This window comes from Herpailurus yagouaroundi, unplaced genomic scaffold, assembly GCF_014898765.1.
Source record: "Herpailurus yagouaroundi ecotype Mexico unplaced genomic scaffold, PumYag 198, whole genome shotgun sequence".
Taxonomy (NCBI): Eukaryota; Metazoa; Chordata; class Mammalia; order Carnivora; family Felidae; genus Herpailurus; species Herpailurus yagouaroundi.
The window spans coordinates 27,938,278-27,958,349 of record NW_024412429.1 but is presented as its reverse complement, the minus strand read 5'-3'; the positions used below and the strand labels follow the sequence as shown (position 1 = coordinate 27,958,349).

At 42.9% G+C, this 20,072-nt stretch overlaps 1 long non-coding RNA gene across 1 annotated transcript; it reads left to right on the top strand.

The window, feature by feature from the left end:
• Window positions 1-590: 590 nt before the first annotated feature.
• On the top strand, window positions 591-18,989 carry LOC121013138 (uncharacterized). Its single transcript, XR_005782524.1, has 3 exons — window positions 591-601; window positions 7,841-7,848; window positions 18,891-18,989. It is a non-coding gene; the product is annotated as an uncharacterized LOC121013138 (long non-coding RNA).
• The last annotated feature ends 1,083 nt before the right edge of the window (window positions 18,990-20,072 follow it).

Genomic DNA, 20,072 nt, shown 5'->3' with positions numbered 1-20,072 from the left:
ATCCAACCCATCAGAAAATCATTAGCTGCCACCTGTAAAGGTGTATCTCAGGTCCACGCAGCTTTTGCAAGTTCATTATCACTGCCCTACTCCAAGCCACCATACTGTAATAGACTACTGTAATAGCTTCCTAATTGATTTTCTAATGTCCATTCTTATCCCCTTAGAGCATCCAGAGAGATGTTTAAAGATACACATCACTTTCCTAGTTAAGGTTTTAACAAAACAGCAATGCCCATGACACTTGGATTAAACTTTGCCCGGTCAGCAGCTGGCTGGCCCCTGCCCACCCCTGTTAAAGAATTGATGTGCCTTCGTCTCCTGATAGAACTCTGATACAATTTTTAATTATCGAAAACATAAGAAAGAAAACGTTAAATCCTCATAGTGCTGTCACCTATTCAGAGATAAGCACAGTTAATGTTTTTGTATACTTCTTTCTACTTCTACTCTTTCTTTCTACATGGACACACTCCTGCATCTATATGTATGGACAGTATATTATACATACGTCTGTTTTTAGAAGATTAGGATTACACTCTATAATTTTGTAGCCTGGTTTTTTTTTTTCACTTGATAGGTAAAATATGAATATTTTGAAGTTTTAATACACATTGCCCTTTACTTTTGCCACCAATAAGCACTGACCTGTCCGGCCTTGGCTACCTTTGATGATGTCCCATGTTTGGATCGGGTTTTTTTTGGTTTGTTTTTTAAAGTTTTTATGTATTTATTTTAAGAGAGACAGAGAGTGTGAGTGGGGGTGGGGTAGAGGAAGAGGGAGAATCTCAAGCAGGCTCCACGCTGTCAGCGCAGAGCCCAACGTGGGACTCAGACTCATGAACCATGAGATCGTGACCTGAGCCGAAATCAAGAATTGGTCACTTAACCAACTGAACCACCCAGGGTCTGGGGAAGATGTTGCCACCAAGTGGTGCTGATGTCACTGCAGTGCCCTGTGCTAATGCAGGGCTGTGCCTGGGCCTGTGGGAACAGAGAGGAGGGGGCATCACTCGTGGCCCTGGAGCAGTTGGCACATTCATTAAAAGTGGGAGACAAGGGCTCGTTTCAAGCCCAGGTATTCTCGGTGACCCAATTCCACCTAAATCCCAGTTCCACACCCCTCCCTCGGACCAACGTAACAACTTGCCAAAAGGGACGCATTGATAGCCTTCCGGTGGGTAGGGTCCATGACTATTTGTTTGAAATGCTGGGTCCAAAGGCCTCCACCATGTTACAAGTAACCTCCCTTTGACTTCTCACGACCCTCTGCAAGTTAAATTCTGTTAGGCCCATTTTACAGATGAAGAAAACTGAAATCGAGCTATTGAGTAAATCATTCTCGCTGCTTTTCTCATGGCTTAGACGCTATGCTGGAAACTTTCAAATGCATTTCTTGTCCAGACTTCTTTAGTAAATAAGGGGGTTCGAGCCCCGATCTACTTGCGCCGTGTCTATACCATGTCCCCTCCACCATAAGTGGTTTCTTAGGGAAGCACAGCATTCTGAACAAACAAGGGAACAGTGTTAATGAAAGGTTACCATGGACACACACTCTGTATAGAAAGAGGTTCAACCTCAACATCATTTCCGAGTTTTGAATGTCATTGAATAAACAGAGAATGAAATACGGAGCTCGCATCATGTCATCTGGAACCCCAAATTTAATTAGAAAGAATAAATGCTTACATTTTTTGGCGTCTCAAGGTATGTAGCACTTTTATTTGTACATGATAGGTATTAACTACTATATTCTCAGAACAATCCTATGAGGTAGGTACAATGATCGCTTCCACTCTGGAGATACAGATGCCGAAACAGATGGTTTGAATTACTCGCTTTAGATCACCCAGCAAGTTGGGCTTAGCTGGGATTAAAGCCCAGACCAACTTTCTCGGTCTAAGGTCTCAGCACCTAACCACCACGAGAATAATAATATTAGCACTTGGGGCTCCCGGGTGGCTCAGTCTGTTAAGCATCCGACTCTTGGTTTCGGCTCAGGTCACGATCTCACGGTTTGTGGGTTGGAGCCTCGCATCAGGCTCTGTGCTGATGGCACAGAACCTGCTTGGGATTCTGTCCCTCTCTCTCTCTGCTCCTCCCCTGCTCTCTCTCAAAAATAAATAAATAAACGTTAAAAAAATATACTAGCATTTACCATGTGCCAGTGCCTTCTTCAAGCATACATCAATTTGTCTTATCCTCACAGTATTATGAGCAATGTACAACGACTGCTTCTACATAACAGATGAGGAAACTGAGGCACAGAGAAGCTAAATGACTTTTCCTGGATATCTCAGCTAGTAAGGGGCAGAGCTGGGCTCAAGTCCAGACATTTTACTGCGGAGTCTGCCCAGTTAACTCCTAAAATTCCATTTTAGCGTGCAAATTCTTCAATCTATTGTGATGCAGGTAAAATTTGTAGAGCGTATCCAGTCGTTGGTATATATTCTAAGACTATTTATCTTTCCAGGGCGCCTGGGTGGCTCAGTTGGTTAAGTGTCTGACTTCGGCTCAGGTCACGATCTCACAGTTTGTGAGTTCAAGCCCCGCGTCGGGCTCTGTGCTGACAGCTCAGAACCTGGAGCCTCCTTCGGATTCTGTGTCTCCCTCGTTCTCTGCCCCTTCCCCGCTCACGCTCTCTCTCTCAAAAATAAATAAACATTAAAAAAAAAGACTACTTATCTTTCCAAGCCAGTGCCCCAGTGTGCTCTGTCTCTCCCTCTCCCCACCCCCACGCTAGTACAAAGATGGTTTTTGTGCCCCAGGATGATCACTATATTCTAGGGTTATTTCATCCTGGAAAATTTCCAGTAAATATCCAGCTAAGGCCTCAATGTGTCAGACATGCTCTTAAAATACACTTTGAAAAAATATACTCACAATATAGAGAAAGGGATGAAAAGCATGGTCCCAGGCTGTGCAGAAAGGGATGAAAAGCAGGCCCCAGGTTATACTGGGGCATCTGAGAGGCTCCATTGGTTAAGCGGCAGACTCTTGATTTCATCTCAGGTCATGATCTTGTGGTTTGAGATCTAGCCCCCCATCAGGCTCCACGCTGACAGTGTGCAGAGCCTGCCTCTGATTCTCTGTCCCTCTCTCTCTCTCTCTCCCTCTCTGCTCCTCTCTCACTCATGCTCACTCTCTCTCAAAATAAATAAACTTAAAAAATTTTTTTAAACATAAAGAAATTTTGAAAGTTACACAGACTTCTTTCTTTAGTGAATTGAAGGAACCATCAATGTTTGGGAGACTTCTATTTAAAAATTCACACACTTCTGGGGCGCCTGGGTGGCGCAGTCGGTTAAGTGTCCGACTTCAGCCAGGTCACGATCTCGTGGTCCGTGAGTTCGAGCCCCACGTCAGGCTCTGGGCTGATGGCTCAGAGCCTGGAGCCTGTTTCCGATTCTGTGTCTCCCTCTCTCTCTGCCCCTCCCCCATTCATGCTCTGTCTCTCTCTGTCCCCAAAATAAATAAACGTTGAAAAAAAAAATTCACACACTTCAGTCTGTTTCTGATACGGACATTTTGTTCTATTTGAAGTTTTCTGTGAGTTTTTTCCTGTTTACAATTGATCCGTTATGTGAGGCCACCTCAGCCCAGCCCCTAAGGGCTTCTGAGAGATCACTTGGCCTTGTCTCCTCTCCACATGGGTCTCCGCCTTTATCTCTCGAACTGACCTTAAAAACCACCAGAAGAAGTTTTGCACTTCTGTAGCCTTTTAGCACCCACGTAATCTGCCAGGCTCCATATCTCTTGATTTATGGAAATATAAATGCCAAGTAATAAATTGAGTTGCCTTAAAGATAGAGATTAGAAAGAAAAATATATTCTTAAATACATGAATCTTTGGTACTATTTCATATCTCTGTCGAGGACGAAACAGTCATTCCTCACCTCCCGGAATCTGAGTCTGCTGGCATTGCCATGCAGAGAGTGAGGTGACGTGAGCAGCGGTCCAGGGGGCTATTAATTTATTAATGCTCAATTAGAGAGTGTTGAAAGAACTGTGTTGGCTCTTAGAGCCCACGTAGAATATTAAATAGAATACAAGGATATCTTCAAATCATTTTGACAAATTTGCAGATGGATTTTTCCAAAGATGAAATTAGCAGAATGACATTACTTGTCCATTACTGGATCCTTGTCACTGTTTCCATTCACTGGACTCACATGAAGACTTCCCTAAGTAAAGCAAAATCTATTCATCCTTTTTCTAATCCTAGTGCCCTGTACACACAACTATGCAACACACAAGGTATATGGAATAGAAATGCTTTGTTTTAGTGAAACAGTGATGGATTTCTGGTTTGAGAAATTTAATAAATTGGTGATTATGTCATACATGAAATTTATAGAAATCTTCATTTATCCCGTATGATCTTGGCATATAGCTGGAGAATCCTAGAGGTCTTTAAAAAAAGTCACTGAAGGGCATGTGGGTGGCTCAGTTGGCTGAGCATCTGACTCTTGATTTCTGCTGAGGTCGTGATCCCAGAGTCATGGGATCGAGCCCTGCATCAGGCTCCATACTGAGCATAGAGCTTGCTTAAGAGTCTCTGTCTCTCCCTCTGCCCCTCTCCCCCCCATTCTCTCTCTCCCTAAAATAAAAATGGAAAGAAATCACTGAAATTGCAAATGGTAAACAATAATTATGGGCTTTTTGGATTTTATTTTTTGGTATTTCCAAACCACTTTATGAGTCACAAAATAGTTTATAATTGATGCAGCAATTTGTAGTTTAATTATTTTCTTTTAAGAGGGTCGCTCTTTTACTTTTCCCAAGATTTAAAGCAGTGTTTCTTTTAAAAACAGCCATGAGTTCATCAAGCACTTTATCGGGTGGATTTGTGGCAATTAGAAAGAAATATAGACCCCACCTCTGTTTCCTTGGAGTTTACAATTTAATTTGGAGGACAGCTTATACTGGAATATACATGAAAACAAGTAGCATTAAAAAGTATTTATGAGTAAGTGCTCGGTGGAGATATATTGAGTAGACGTTCGGAGGAGAGCTGGAAATAGAATTATGGGTAGGCAGGTATATTCGTTTTCTGCTGCTCTGTAACAAATTACCGCAAACTTAGTGACTTCAGACAACACCCAGTTGTGAGCTCACAGATGTATGACTCTGAAGTCCAGGTGGGAACATACTACTATTCAGACCGTTCTCTACTTAGGGTCTCCCAAAGCGAAATCTGGTCGGATGAAGCTCATATGACAGAGGTCCAGACAAAAGTGTGTGGCCACGCGCATTCACGGGGTGGGCACAACTCAGTGCTCGGGGACCGCAGCTCTGAGGTTGTCAGGCGGGCCCTCACTATTCCTCAGGCTCGTCCATCTTCAAAGTCGTCCTTCAGAGCAACAGTGCCTTGGCACCTGCTCAGACCTCAATCTCTCTGACTTTTGTCTGCTGCCAGCTGGAGAAAACTCTGCTTCCAACGGGCTTCGAAGCTGATTAGATCATTCCCCCCCCCCCCCGATTATCTCCCCTTTGCCATATAAGGCGACATGATCACGGATCACAGGTTCCACCCACACTCACCAGGGAGGATTATCCAAAAATGAAGGTTATTGGGAGCCACTCTTAGAATTTAGGGAACAGTTCACACAGAAGGAGAGACCAGAATGCACCTTAAAGGAGGGATATGTTCTAGGTAAATATGTACTAAGAGGTTTAGTCCAGAGAGAAGAGCCATTTATTCATCCAATAGATATTTATATAATATATTGATATCCGATTACTGGGATTAAAATCATGAGCAAAGAAGACGTGATTCCTGGCCTGATGAAGTTTACAGAAGAGCGTGACCACAGACAGATTTGCATGAGCTGTGCTCAGGGATGATGAGCAGTCCACAGTTTGGGGGACAGAACACATTCCTTTAAAAAGAGAAAGTGTGGGGCACCTGAGTGGCTCAGTCGGTCATGCGTCCGACTTCGGCTCAGGTCATGATCTTGCGGTCTGTGAGTTCGAGCCCCGCGTCGGGCTCTGTGCCGACAGCTCAAAGCCTGGAGCCTGCTTCAGATTCTGTGTTTCCCTCTCTTTCTGCCCCTCCCCTGCTCATTCTCTCTCTTCCTCTCTCTCAAGTAAATGAACATTAAAAAAAAATTTTTTTTGATGTTTATTTTATTTTTTTGAGGGAGAGAGAGAGAGAGACAGAACATGAGCAGGGGAGGGCAGAGAGAGAGAGGGGGACACAGAATCCGAAGCAGGCTCCAGGCTCTGAGCTGTCAGCACAGAGCCTGACGTGAGGCTCAAACTCACGAGCCTTCGAGCTGTGAGATCATGACCTGAGCCGAAGTCAGCCGCTCAACCGACTGAGCCACCCAGGCGCCCCTAAAATTTTTTTTAAAAAAGAGAGAGTGTGGAGTTATGTGGTATGTTTGTAAGACAAGGCACAGCTGTGGACACTTGAAGGTTTTAGGGTGAAGCACGGAATTTTGCGTAAGCAGCCCAGTGGCTTCTGAAAGGAAAAAATAGAGACAAGTAACCTTTCTTCTAGAGACCTAAAGCTGCTAAAACCTGCCCAGATGAGCTGGACACCCCTATCCTAAGCCACTGTCAGGTCAGGGAAGGTCAACAAAACCCTGAATTTTAAAACACTGTAAAGACAAGAAAAATGGCCCATTGGGCGGGTCCCCACACTGAATTTCACAGTCAGGGGGATCGGTGGCTCTGCACACATGTGGTGGTGGCACCCAGATCACATCCCACCCAGCCTCCTGTTTGGCAAGCAGGCACCCTGGGACAAGTTGATGTGAACAGGCAGTGTGGGAGCCTGGCTACATTTACATTTGGTGTGGAGAGCACGTGACTGAGCTTAGCACGGAGGGAGAAAATGGCCCTTGACGAACCTCTGTGGCAAGGATGGAGGTCTGCGGAAACAGGTGGAGAAGGTCTCAGCAGGAACGTCCATCCCGCTGCAGTAACTGCATGCAGAGAATGTCCTAAGACTGTCACGGTCCGGCAATGTGTTTTGGTAAATCATGACGCTTCTCTAGCCTCAAAGGAATACAGGTCGTAGGCAAATACGCTCAGCATTTGTTTCAGAATTTCCCTGGAAATACAATGAGGTGATGAGCTAAAAAGAAGTACCACTTAATGAATGTCCGTGGTGAGTCAAGGGCTGTGAAAAACAATTCCCTACATGCTCTGCACGCCTTCCTTCTCCAAACCCTAAGACACCTTGCCTCCCATATTGCAGATAAGGACACTGAGCCTCAGAGAGGTTAAGTAGCACGTCCAAGGTCTCACAGAGAAGAACTGGTAGCCAGGACTCTTCTGGGTCTGTTAAGTAAAGCCTCTGGTCTTTTAACTTAAGCACCACTGCCCCTTGAGATCATGCTTTAAAAAAGGATGAAATGTGCTTTTTATGATTTCTAATTTTTCAGCTATCTAAAAACTTACGGAACAGCATATGACCTATGTTATTAGCTGCCTTAGTGGCAATGTTGGAGATGAATTTACTGATCAGAGCATAATATAAATAATTTGGGGTGAAAAGGATAATTCCAACTGTCAAGAATGTCACTAGAGAAATGCTGGGACTTAGCCCATTTTGTGTGTTGCAAACACCAGGACCAAAACATCGGACTACTTAGGTAATCTGGGATATGGCTCCTTCGGGGTTCTAGTATGCTGGCTGTCGACTTTCCCAGAATATTTGAGAATTTCTAGGACCTGAGTGACGGCTACCCCATGGTGGTATGAGGACCAGAATGGGTCCAGGATAGAGATCTGAGAAACGTTCCCAGCACTTCCAAAGGGAAAAAGGATTAAAGAGTGAAGATAAGCCAAGAGGCGAAGGGAGAGAGTTAGGAGGAGATGTTTTCTCAGTGTACCTGGTAAGTGATGGCAGAATGGATTTACAGTCCCCTTTTAAGGTTCCCGATGGGACCATCCCCTTAAACGCAGATTCCACACCATATTTAGCTCTGTCCCAAAGTCTCAGAACAGTAGCCTGGATTTCACCCTTCTTGATTGATCTCTGAGCCAACGTAACGGAGAGAATTGGACCGGGAAGTAGCTGGAATTTCAGTCTTGGTTTTGCAGCTAATTCTATACCTTTGGAAAACACACTAAGTCTCTCTGCAATTCATTTGCCTCATCTGTAAAACACTCTGCTAACACAGAGTTACAAAAATGGAATGTAAGGTGAAGTCAATTATCCAGGTAATCTTAGGCTGAAATACTTTCCCCTGAGATACCGAGAAAATTAGGACAAACATGTTGGAGACGATTTCTGAGACGCTTCTAGACGATTACATAAATTTACCTCCATAGCTTACATGTTTATGTACAGTCAATACAGGGACATTTTTTTGATGGAAATAAGAAATGTGACACCCCACAGACCCATCTCTGAATATTTGGGGAGCCTGTGCCTGTGATGATACTAAGGATGGAGGCCAAATAACATATTCTAAATGTGTAAAAGTTACAAATTAAGACAACAAACTGAAATAAAATATGTTCTATCCTCCTATCTTGACAAATATGCCTTCCTAATTATCTGGAAGGACAGGATTGCATTTAGAAACCATGGAATGTTGATTCCCAAGCCACCCCCATTCTGTTCCCACCTCTGCCTCCTGCCTGTATGGCCAACCCCTTGTGTGGCCCAGTGGGCACACCCCATCCCACACACCACGCTCTGGCCAAAGCCCCTGTAAACAGCTGCCCTTGGCTACCACGTAGGCCTAAGGGTACACATGCCAGAAGCACATTTGGACCTTGGGAAGGTGTACCCAAATTTGGGCTGACTGGACAAGGAATTTAAGAGACATGGGTACTCAGAACACGGTCCAGAGAGGGCCAATGAAAGCAATGGGTGGTCACGTGCCCTTGGATTCTTTATCCCATGCGGAGGGCATAGTCAAAGGATGGCCAGTGCACGGCCCTTGAAAGCCAGGCCAAGGCAGGGACTTCAAGTGCCCTACGTCTGCAAGGCTTTGCAATAGACCTGACCCATCCATCCTGAAGACTGACCTCTAAGTACCTCTCTCTCCTGTGGATGTGGTGGCAACTCCCGGCCACACTCTCTAAAGCCCCAATGCACTCAAGAGAAACATCGTCTGAGAGATTGATGACCCCTGAGCCTGCTTGTGCCCTACGTGCGTCTCTCCATATTTTCTGCCCAAGCATCGGAGGGGCACTGTTACCTAACCTTCCCTTCCCTTGCTTCAGGGAGTCTGTTCTACCACCATTACTGAATCTTGTCTTTTCATTGAGTCTGGGGACATTTTCTGAATTGTGTTTCAAAATTTAAAGCTGTATCTTTATATGCCTGAGAAAGGACTAGAAGGATACAGGATATATGTTAACAATGGTCAATTTGGGGCTGGTAAATTACCGGTATAAAGTGATTTTCAAATTTTTTAAATAATTTTTATTTTCACTTTTAAATTTAAATTTATCTGTATTTTCAAGGATGAATGTATTAATTTTAAGAGAAAGAAACATGAGGGGCACCTGGGTGGGGCAGTCAGTTAAGCATCTGACTCTTGATTTCAGCTCAGGTCATGATCTCACGGTTGTGAGATTGAGCCCCGTGTTGGGTTCCACGCTGCCATGGAGCCTGCTTAAAATTCTCTACCTCCCTCTCCCTCTATTTCTCTCTCTGTCAATAAAAAAGAGAGAGAGAAAGAAACACAAGTTATACGATTCCTTCTAGAGATCATTTCGGCACATAGGAATACACGATACACAATGGTGTGATATGGGACATAAACCTCTGCTTTTGTGACTTAATTTTTTTAATACTTGTAGACACAGTTCTACCTCATTCTCTTTTCGTTGTGCATCCGGATTCCATGATATAAAATAACCATAATTAAGGCAACCAATCTTCTATTGATGGATATTTAGATTGTGACCAGCTTTTCGCTTTTCATAGGCAATGCCACGACAAACTTCCTCTTGTATATTTCAGCAAGTATCCACTTGGGATGAATCTCTAGCAGTGGAAATAATGGATCAAAGGTGATATACCAACTGACTGATATTAACAAATTGCCCTTGAAAAAGGCAGCACCCATTTTCATTTCCACTAAGAGCGTATGAAAATTCTGACACGTGCTTGCCAACATTGCATTTTATAAATGCTCCTCATTTTTGCAAGTCTGATAAGTAAAAAATAATAATAATAATGGTGTCTCCTTGATTTGATTTTCAGCTCATGAGCTGAAGTGGAATGTGCGTATTGGGCATTTGTATTTTGTAATAATTTAAAATTAAGACTGTCCAGCACTGAGCTTAGGGTTACAACTACTCAGAGCAGAAAATATGGGGAAGGAATCGTGTCTTCCTTCTCTGAATCCATATTCCATGCCCAAGCACTCGATTTATTTGGTGATTACTTCTTATAAGGTTTACATGCCTCTACAACATGACCGTGAGCCCCTTGGTAAAAATGACTTCGCCCGCCTTAAGTTTGTGTGTAGTAAAATGTAACAGAAACAGAACTGGGTGTAACCTCACCAGGCAAGACTCATTTGCTTATAATAAAACCTAAACTCTTTTCTGAGAGCTAAAAGCCTCTCCTGATCTGGCCCTTGCTAATCCTACCTCTCCTCTCTCCTGGTCTCCTCCTATCCCTCCAACCCCCTACTTCTCTGTCCCAAAGCCCTCACAGTTACTATTCCCTCTGCCTGGAACACACCTCCCTATGTTCACATGCCCAGCACACTCTCGTCTCTCAGGCTCCAGTCCATTCCCCCTCTTCACTATGCACCTTCCCTCAGTCCCCATTTCTTTCATTTAATATGGTCACGCTCAGACTCAGTGATTTGCTGGAATGAATCATGGGACTCAAGGAGTTTTTGGGTTTTTTAATTTTTATTTTAGAGAAAGAGAGCTCGAGTGGGGGAGAGGGGCACAGAGAGAGAGAGAGAGAGAGAGAGAGGGAGAGAGAGTCTCAAGCAGGCTCCATGCTGGGTTCCATCCTGTGACCCTGGGATCACGACCTGAGCCAAAATCAAAAATTGGACGCACAACTGACCGAGCCACCCAGGCGCCCTTCGAGGAGTTGTTTTATTCATGGTTGTAGTTTATTACAGTGAAAGGATACGGATCAATATCAGCAAAGGGAGATAGCTGAGGGGCAAAGTCAAGGAGAAACCAGGCGCATGCTTTCAGGTGCACCTTCCAGTGGGAACACTAGGACATGCCCTTAATAGTCCCGGCAACAATGCGTGCCGGTATGTGTGAGTGTGGCGAGCCAGGGAAGTGCGCTGAGTTTTGGTGTCCAGGGTTTTTATTACAGACCCGTCTCACAGGCTCGTATTACCCATGTGACTAACCTTGTAATTCAGTTTCCGGCCCTGCCGTGCTCAAACTGACACAGCACAAACCAAGTGAAAACACTCTTATGAGGCAAGGTATTCTAAGGGATCAATGGTTACCTCCTACAAGCCGATCAAGGGTCAGTCTTGCTGAAGACAGGCCTCTTTTGGAAGGTGCAGGGTTTGAACAACCTGGGCCTGCTGAGCTAAACACAGTCTGAAATGTCTTGTTTATTCATTCATTCCTTGTGGATCATTTCCCTCCTTAGAAGATGGTTCCATGAAGGCAGAAAGACCTTGTCTTGTGTCTCCAATGCTACACACGTGGAAATCAGCCCAGAGCCAGACATTCAGTAGAAATTTGGTGACGGAATCACTGAATGAGTAAGTGAAACGTTTGAAGAAGTATTTACCATAAGTTCCTCTTAACCACTGCTTCTCAAAGGAATTTTGTCACTCTTGTACACCTCGAGAGCTTGGAAGAAATTTGTGAAACGTAACATTTTCACAGAGGAAAACAACCCTCCACAGTTAAATCTTTATTAGCACGCAACTCCAAGCTTACCTTCAAGCAATTTTTAAATTTCATAATTATTTGACTTGGCATGAGAATTCTATCTAAATATGTCAGAGGCTTGACAAATAATTTTGGCTTTGTAATGAATCTCACTTTATTGCAGAGGCTGCCTACTCTCAAATGATAGTAATAATTCTACTATAATGTTTCCTGAAACATTTATGAATTCCTTTAACTTACATTTCAGTGGCATCTGAATCTTTTGAACTTCCTGATGCGGAAATATCTTTTTATCTAACGTCATAATTTTTTGCAGTGCATTCCAGTGGAGTAAAAAAAAAAAAATCCTTCAATAAATGAAATAAGTTTTCAATAGAGGGCATTTCTGCCTTTTTGAGGGGTGGGAGAGTGTTTTATGATTACATTACCTGATACTTAGCTCTTGCCATCTGCTCTGCCCACAAATTATACAGGACGGGAGAATAACTCACAAACATGCAAGAGATAAAAATGATTTAAGATCCCTGTATCTGTTTCTTTCGTTTAAAAATGCTGTTAAGAAGACATTATTATTCATGATTATTCATGATTCAGGCACAAATTATAAAGCGAACTGGTCATACACGACAGAGCAATTTATTTCCTGGACTAAAGATTTCTTCGTGCTCACAGGACACTGGAGGATGACTGCATTTAAATGTCGGGAGCGTCTTCTGCCGTTAAGGCACAACAGAAAGTGAATTATTTAGGGGCGGGTGCTTGTGGCAGGGTTGATGACACAGATAAATAGTTCTGACTGCATTCACTTTGTGGGAATCTGTGTTTTGAGATGAAACCGGAAGGGGGCAGGAGAAGGACAGTGGGAACTGAGGATCCATGCATCTAAGAAGATCTGCACGATCAGAATAATAATAAATCCTGCCGTAGCGAAAACAAATCCTACTGTGGCAACGAATTGAAGCCCTGGCTAAAGCCAAGTCCCATGAGAGTCGCACCGTTCTTGTTGAAGCAAGTGTAGGTCCCTTGCTTTCGGAAAGAGGGCTGCTGTACCCTGCAAAGTCAAATACGGGTACAAGGGACTCTCTGCTGACCCTATACTTCGGTAATAATAAGAATCACCCGGGGGCTTATTAAAATCACGACTTCCTAGGTTGCGTGCCTATAGAATATATGTTAAGGGAGGCGTGTGTAAAATTTATCTTCTAAACGGTAAGCTGGGCCAGCAGGAAACGTCCTGGACAAACCGGGCCATATGGTCATCGACAGCAGGCCTGGGTGTATATTTACCAAGAACTCCCCGTGATTCATGTGAGGAGGGAACGGGAATCCTCCTGAGAGAATAAGCTTCCCTCTAGCCCTCAGGACCCACAGCACTTCTAGGAAGAGCTTCTGCCTGGAGGGAACCACCTGCCATGTAACAAGGAAGGGCCTTTCAGATAGAGCCACCAAATGTCCCAGTTTGCCTGGAAAGGAAAGGATTCCCAGGACGCAGGACTTTTAGCGCTAAAACCAAGTCCTGGGCAAACAGGAATGTGTTGGTCACCCTATCACAGGGAACCAGGCAAAGTAGCAAAGTAGCTTTTCCAGAGCCTCGGAATGAGAACTGAGAACTCTCACAGGAGCAGAAGAGCATTTCCATCCAAAGGGAGAAAAGTATGCCAGAATCCCTGCCTTTTTGAGTGTTTATATTAGTTTCCTAGGGCTATCATAACAAAGTACCTTAAAACTGGAGCTTGAAATGACAGAAATCCTCTCACAGTTCTGCAAGCTGAAAGTCTGAAATCGAGGTGTTGGCAGGGCCATCCGAAGGCTCCAGAACAAAATTCTTCTTAGCCTTCTCCCAGCTTCTGGTGGCCAGGAAAAGTCTGGGACTGCGGATAGCCACCAGAAGCTAGGAACTCTGCACCCATTGTCACATGACCATCTCCCCTGTGGGATGTGTGTGTGTGTGTGTGTGTGTGTGCGCGCGCGCGCGCGCGCGCCCAAGTCTCCCTCTCTTTTCTCTTGTAAAGATACCAATCATTGGATTTAGGGCCCTCTGGAATCAAGTATGACCTCATCTTAACTGCAGAGATCCTATTTTTAACTAAGGGTTCATTCTGGCCTCTAATGAATGTAGATGGTGGGGTAGGGGGTGGGGGAACTTCTTAAACTCAGTCCAGCATATAAGTTACATTAATGGGAAAAAGAACTAATTATTTTCAGAGATGGTTCCTGCCGTCCCTTTTGTTTGGAGACTCCTCTACCTAGTGTTCCTACTCAAAGAGATTTACTCGCCTACCCAGAGGCCCACATTTAGCATTTCCCATAATAAGCTCAAAACCCTGAAAAGACCAACATCGCTCCCAACACACAAAGCTGGAGGCAACCTGGCAACGGTGTCACCATCTGAAATGTTGAATTATGTTTCTTGGCAACACTCTGCCTTTACAGAGTTTTGCTCTTAGGTCCTCGAACATGAACGAAGAGGTGTATACTGAACAGGAAGGCAACCGAGTTTTTTCGCATACCTTTTTGGAGGGGAAAAAATAGAATCAACTAACATTTATTAAGCATTCAACTCAACTAAGTACTTCTCATATATTATTTCATCTGTCTTCACAATAATTGTGTGATACGCATTAGTAGATCACTCTTCTTTCCGCAAGGTTGTTCTAAGAGAAGCCGGGCCTCAGTTCTTATGAACTCATTTATTCCCAAGACTTCTGCAGAGGTCAGCAGGGATTGGTCCGTTTAGAAGCATAGAGGAGCAGAGCTTAGTAAAACATTGAAGTGAAGGTATTTGGTGGGCTTGCTTCCCTAAGTAATAACAAAGCTGTCTTCCATTCATTATTCGAAACACTATCCTCTTACTGCAAGCCTCAGTGAGTCTGTTAGCTCTCCTCTCCTGTTGGGCCATCACTTATCTGTGAACCAGACTGTCCAGAGAGGGGTGAGAATGGGGTGTGGAGACTAAGGAGGAGAGAGGTCACCGGAGAAAGAATTGGGAGGGAAGGCAGGGCTACACCTGTACAAGTTTGAGACATCATGCAGAGCGCTAGGCAGTCCTGTGCGCATGCGCCTGAGGAAAGCGCCATAGACAGCACAACTCGGGGGTAAAAGTTGTCGAGCTCTTGTTACAGCTCTTTGGCCCCAGGCTCCAGGTGTGGTGGCAGCTCTCAGCCAAAACAGACTGCAGAAGCAGGGATTTCCGCCCCTGCCTGGATCCCCAGCGGCGAGAGCAGGTGCCATCACCATCCTCAATAGTTTCTGAATGATCTAGACAGCACGGGGTCTTTACAGCACGGTGCACCTTGCAAAGCTTACTGAATGAAGTAGGTGTATACTTCCTTTTAAACTTTCAAACGGTTTATAGTTGATCCAAGACTTCCAAAGATACTTTCTTTAATGTATGGAATGAAAGTGGTCACTAAGTCACCGTCAAGTTAACTTCTTAGAAGGATATTATAATAGTTCATTCTGACATTTCTTCATGTGACAAGAAAAATAGATCATTTGAGGCACTTGTAATCTTCTTTTTTTTTTCCTATATACGAACCAAGTCATGGTTTTCGGGATTTAATTTAAGGTTAAGTTGAAGTTAAGAGGGTTTCAAATATACCTGAGACACAGACATATAATATCCTAAGGACTTTTCTGTTTTCTCAGATGTGGCAATAAATTTCCTCCGTAAATATTTTTTTTGAAGGAAGGACCACGCACACAGGTGAATTTTATGAACTTCGGATCCTGCATACCGTATAGTAAATATTTAGAAAATGACAAGGTAAGACCACTGGTTCAAAAAGTCAAGATTTCTAGGTTCTCAAACTCTCTTGTCACTAGCTGTGTAAACTAAAACTTCTGTAACATCTTTGTGCCTTGCAAATCTCTTCTGTAAAATAAATATATTCAGTGAAGCTAGTCATTTTTTTTTTCAAAGTGTGCCTCCTAGCCCCCACACCCCAGCTGAGCTTTCGTTCTGACTTCTCATTCATTCTTACTAGGAATTGCAAGAGATTAATAAACAACACTAGCTTCATACCTTGTTGGGTTTGTAAACAATTGAGTGACCAGTGCAGGAAGCAGACAGATGGAGGGCAAAAGCGGGTTTTGATTGCTGATAGTAATCAGTATCAGTGAAAGGAGCTCTCATGAGCCACAGCAGAGGGCCTCATATGCTTGTCACCTAAGTCAGTGGTCACGGGGCCACTTCGGGCCTTATTAGATGGAGGGACAGAGAAGGAATGTGTCCTGCAGAAGGGCTGGATCCAAAGGAACAGAAGCCCAAAGAGGCTGAGCCAAAACGGGGCAGTTTCCACCCCTATTTCCTCCTCCTGGGAGATTATAGTAATGATTGTATTATGCTGTAAATGAAAAGTCAGTAAATTTTACACATTAAGGGGGTAAGTTGTGCGGCATCTCAATAAAGCTATTATTAAAAAATAAATTTTATAAAGTACACAATCAAATTATATTAATTGCTTTAAATGAAATTAATTGAAAAACATAAGTTACACAAATTCAGCCAAGAAGAAATCATCTGAAGAGCCCCATGTTTATTAAAAAATTACATTTATAGTTACAAACTCTTCCACAGACAAAAGACCAGGCTCAGATGAACTTAATAGTGAATTCAACTAAACATTCGAGAAGAAATAATATCAATTCTTCATAAACTTCTCTAGAAAAGCGAGGGGAAGGGATACTTTCCAACTCATTTCATGAGGCCAGCAATGCCAGGATACAAATCCAGAGAAGACATTTCAAGAAAAGAAAATGACAGACCAATGTCTCTTAAATATATATAGACACAAAAATTCTTAACAGAATATTAACAAATCAAATTGAACAATACATAAAAAGGATATTACATCACGACCAAATGAGACTTATCGCAAGAATGCAAGATTGATTTCACATTTGAAGATCAATGTAATATCTTATACTAAAAGCTAAGAAAAAATATATATATATATAATTATTTCAGTAAGTGTGAATAAAGCATTGGGAAAAAACTGAATGCTCATTTATGATAAAAAAAAAACGTCAAAAATATTAGGAACAGGGGTGCTTGGTTGGCTGAGTGGATGGAGCATGTGACTCTTAACCTCAGGGACAGGAGTTCAAGCCCCACGTTGGGCATAGAGTTTACTTTAAAAAATAATTAAACTAAATTTAAAAATATATATTAGGAACAGAAGGGAACTTCCTCAAACCAGTAAAGGGAATCTACAAAAAACCTTCAACTAACATCATGGTGAATAGTGAAAGACTGAATGTATTACCTCTAAGATGAAGAAAAAGGCAAGATGTCAATTCTTACCGTTTTATGTGTTTAATTTTGAACTTGTAGCTTAAACACCTTTTCAAAGGTTTGTTGGTCATTTGTGTTTCTTCTCATACGACCTCATTTTCTCCTTTGTTGTCCAATTTTCTCTGGTGTTACTCCTTTTCTTACCATGTAACACCCCATTATTGGAGATATTCAACTGTTGTACATATTGCAATTTTTTTTTCAATTTGTCATATTTTTTTTATCATTTTTTGATCATTTGATCTTTATTATTTTCTTTTTTTTTTAATTTTTTTTATTTAACGTTTATTTGTTTTTGAGACAGAGAGAGACAGAGCATGAACGGGGGAGGGTCAGAGAGAGAGGGAGACATAGAATCCAAAACAGGCTCCAGGCTCTGAGCTGTCAGCACAGAGCCCGACGCCGGGCTTGAACTCACGGGCCGTGAGATCATGACCTGAGCTGAAGTCGGACGCTTAACCGACTGAGCCACTCAGGCGCCCCAGATCTTTATTATTTTCTATAGAAGCAAACATTTTTATGAAGTCTAAACATTATAAATTATTGCCTAAAATTTAAAATTTGGAAATGAACCCAGAAGCCATAAGCTTCTGAGGGACGTGACCTGTGCTTGTAAAACAATATCTGTAATAGTCCCAGTAAAGCAAAAAAAAAACAAAAAAAAAAAAAAAACAAAAAAACAAACCAACAAAAAACTGAGTCACAGAAGAGAAATGTTCAGCCTTCCTCCCTTCTGAATCTCCTCAAAACTCTCTTCAAGGTTCGTTGAAACAGAACGTTTTTGCAGCACAAATTTGTAAGTGTGACAGAGGCAGATCAGAGTATTGCTCTAGAGAACATCCCTGCAGGGTGTTAGTACCTAACACACAGTTGTCATTGCCTTCCACTTCTAGCACCGGAAGTGTTTTCTTTAGACAGCGGTGGGGGTTAGGACTCTTGCTTTTCAGAACCTGTCCTCCCGCCACCAGCCAGTCACTCAGCCAGCCACTCGGAGTGCACGCCCTGTGCGACCATTGGTCAGGGACCCCCAGAGTCTACACCGAGCGGAGAGGAGCCTGGGGGAGTTGTTATCTGGAATAGCACTTGCTGGGCAAGTTCCTCCAGGTCAGGTGTGTCTGGTTGATTGCAGTTCTCTTTCCCATTCCCTCTGCCCCGCCCCCAGGTCAGAACCTTTGGAGATTAGAGAGGTGAAGTCCATTTTGCTTCGTTTTCTTTTTTTATTCAGGTTTTAACTTCAATTTCAGTGTAGTTAACATAGAGTGTTAAATTCGTTTCGGGTGTACAGTATAGTGATTCAGCAATTCTGTACGTTCCTCAGTGCTCCTCATGATAAGTATATTCCTAATTCCTATCACCTATTTCACCCGTGCCCCCCCCCCCAAACTCCCCTCTGGTAATCATTAGTTTATTCTCTATGGTTAACCATCTGTTCCTTGGTTTGTTGCTCTCTTTTTTCTTTGCTCGTTTCTTTTGTTTCTTAAATTCCACGTATGAGTGACAGAGCCCGACACGGGGCTTGAATTCATGGATCTCAAGATCACGACCTGAACCATAGTCGGATGCTTAACTGACTGAGCCACCCAGGTGCCCAGAGCATGAATCTGAAGCAGGCTCCAGGCTCTGAGCTGGCAGCACAGAGCCCGACGCAGGACTCGAACTCACAAACCGCGAGATCATGACCTGAGCCAGTCGGACGCTTTACCGACTGAGCCACCCAGGCGCCCTGAGTTTATTTTTATGTATGATGTAGGAAAGCGGTCCAATTTCATTCTTTTGCATATTGATGTCCAGTTAAATCCACCTGGTACAGGGTGTCATTCAAAGCCACCGTTTCTTTATTCATTTTCTGTTTGGATAATCTGTCCATTGATGTAAGTAGGGTGTTAACGTACCAACTATCACTGTATTACTATAGATTATTTCTCTATGTTTGTTACTAACTGTTTTATGTATTTGGGTGCCTCTGTGTTGAGTGCATAAATATTTACAATTGTTACATCTTCTTGTTGGATTATCCCCTTTATTATTATATAGTGTCCTTCTTTGTCTCTTGCTACAGTCTTTGTTTTAAAGTCTAGTTTGTCTGATATAAGTATTACTTCTCCAGCTTTCTTTTGATAACCACTTGCTTGATAAATGTTTCTCCATCCCCTCACTTTCAAGTTGCGGGTATCTTTAGGTCTGAAAAGGAGTCTCTTGCAGGCAATATATAGATGGATCTTGTTTTGTTTTGTTTTGGTTTGGTTTAATCCACTCTGTCTCTCTATGTCTTTTAATTGGAGCGTTTAGTCCATTTACATTAAAAGTAGGGGCGCCTGGGTGGCTCAGTCGGTTGAGCGTCCGACTTCAGCTCAGGTCGTGATCTCGGGGTCTGTGGGTTCGAGCCCCGCATCGGGCTCTGTGCTGGCAGCTCGGAGCCTGGAGCCTGCTTCGGATTCTGTGTCTCCCTCTCTCTGACCCTCCCCCGTTCATGCTCTGTCTCTCTCTGTCTCAAAAATAAATAAAGGTTAAAAAAATTTACATTAAAAGTAATTATTGATGGATATGTATTTATTGTTATTTTGTTATTCGTTTTTGGTGGTTTTTGTAGTTTTTCTCTGATCCTTTTTTTTGTTACTTTCTTTCATGGTTTGTTAGCTTTCTTTAGTGATACACTCAGATGCCTTACTCTTTATTCTTTGCATATCTATTGCTGGTTTTTAATTTGTGGTTACCATTAAGTCTGTTATATAACATCTCCTGCGTATAGCAGTCTATATGAAGTGATGGTCGCTTAAGTTTGAACCCATTCCTTACCCTTCTCCCCTCCACATTTTAAGTATATGGTGTCATATTTAAATCCTTTTGTTCCGTGAATCCCTTCACTGATTTTTACAGATATGCTTATGTCTACTGCTTTTGTGTTTCCTACTTTTCATACACCTACTTACGCTCTTTCCTTTCTACTCAAAGAGTCCCCTTTAATATTTCTTG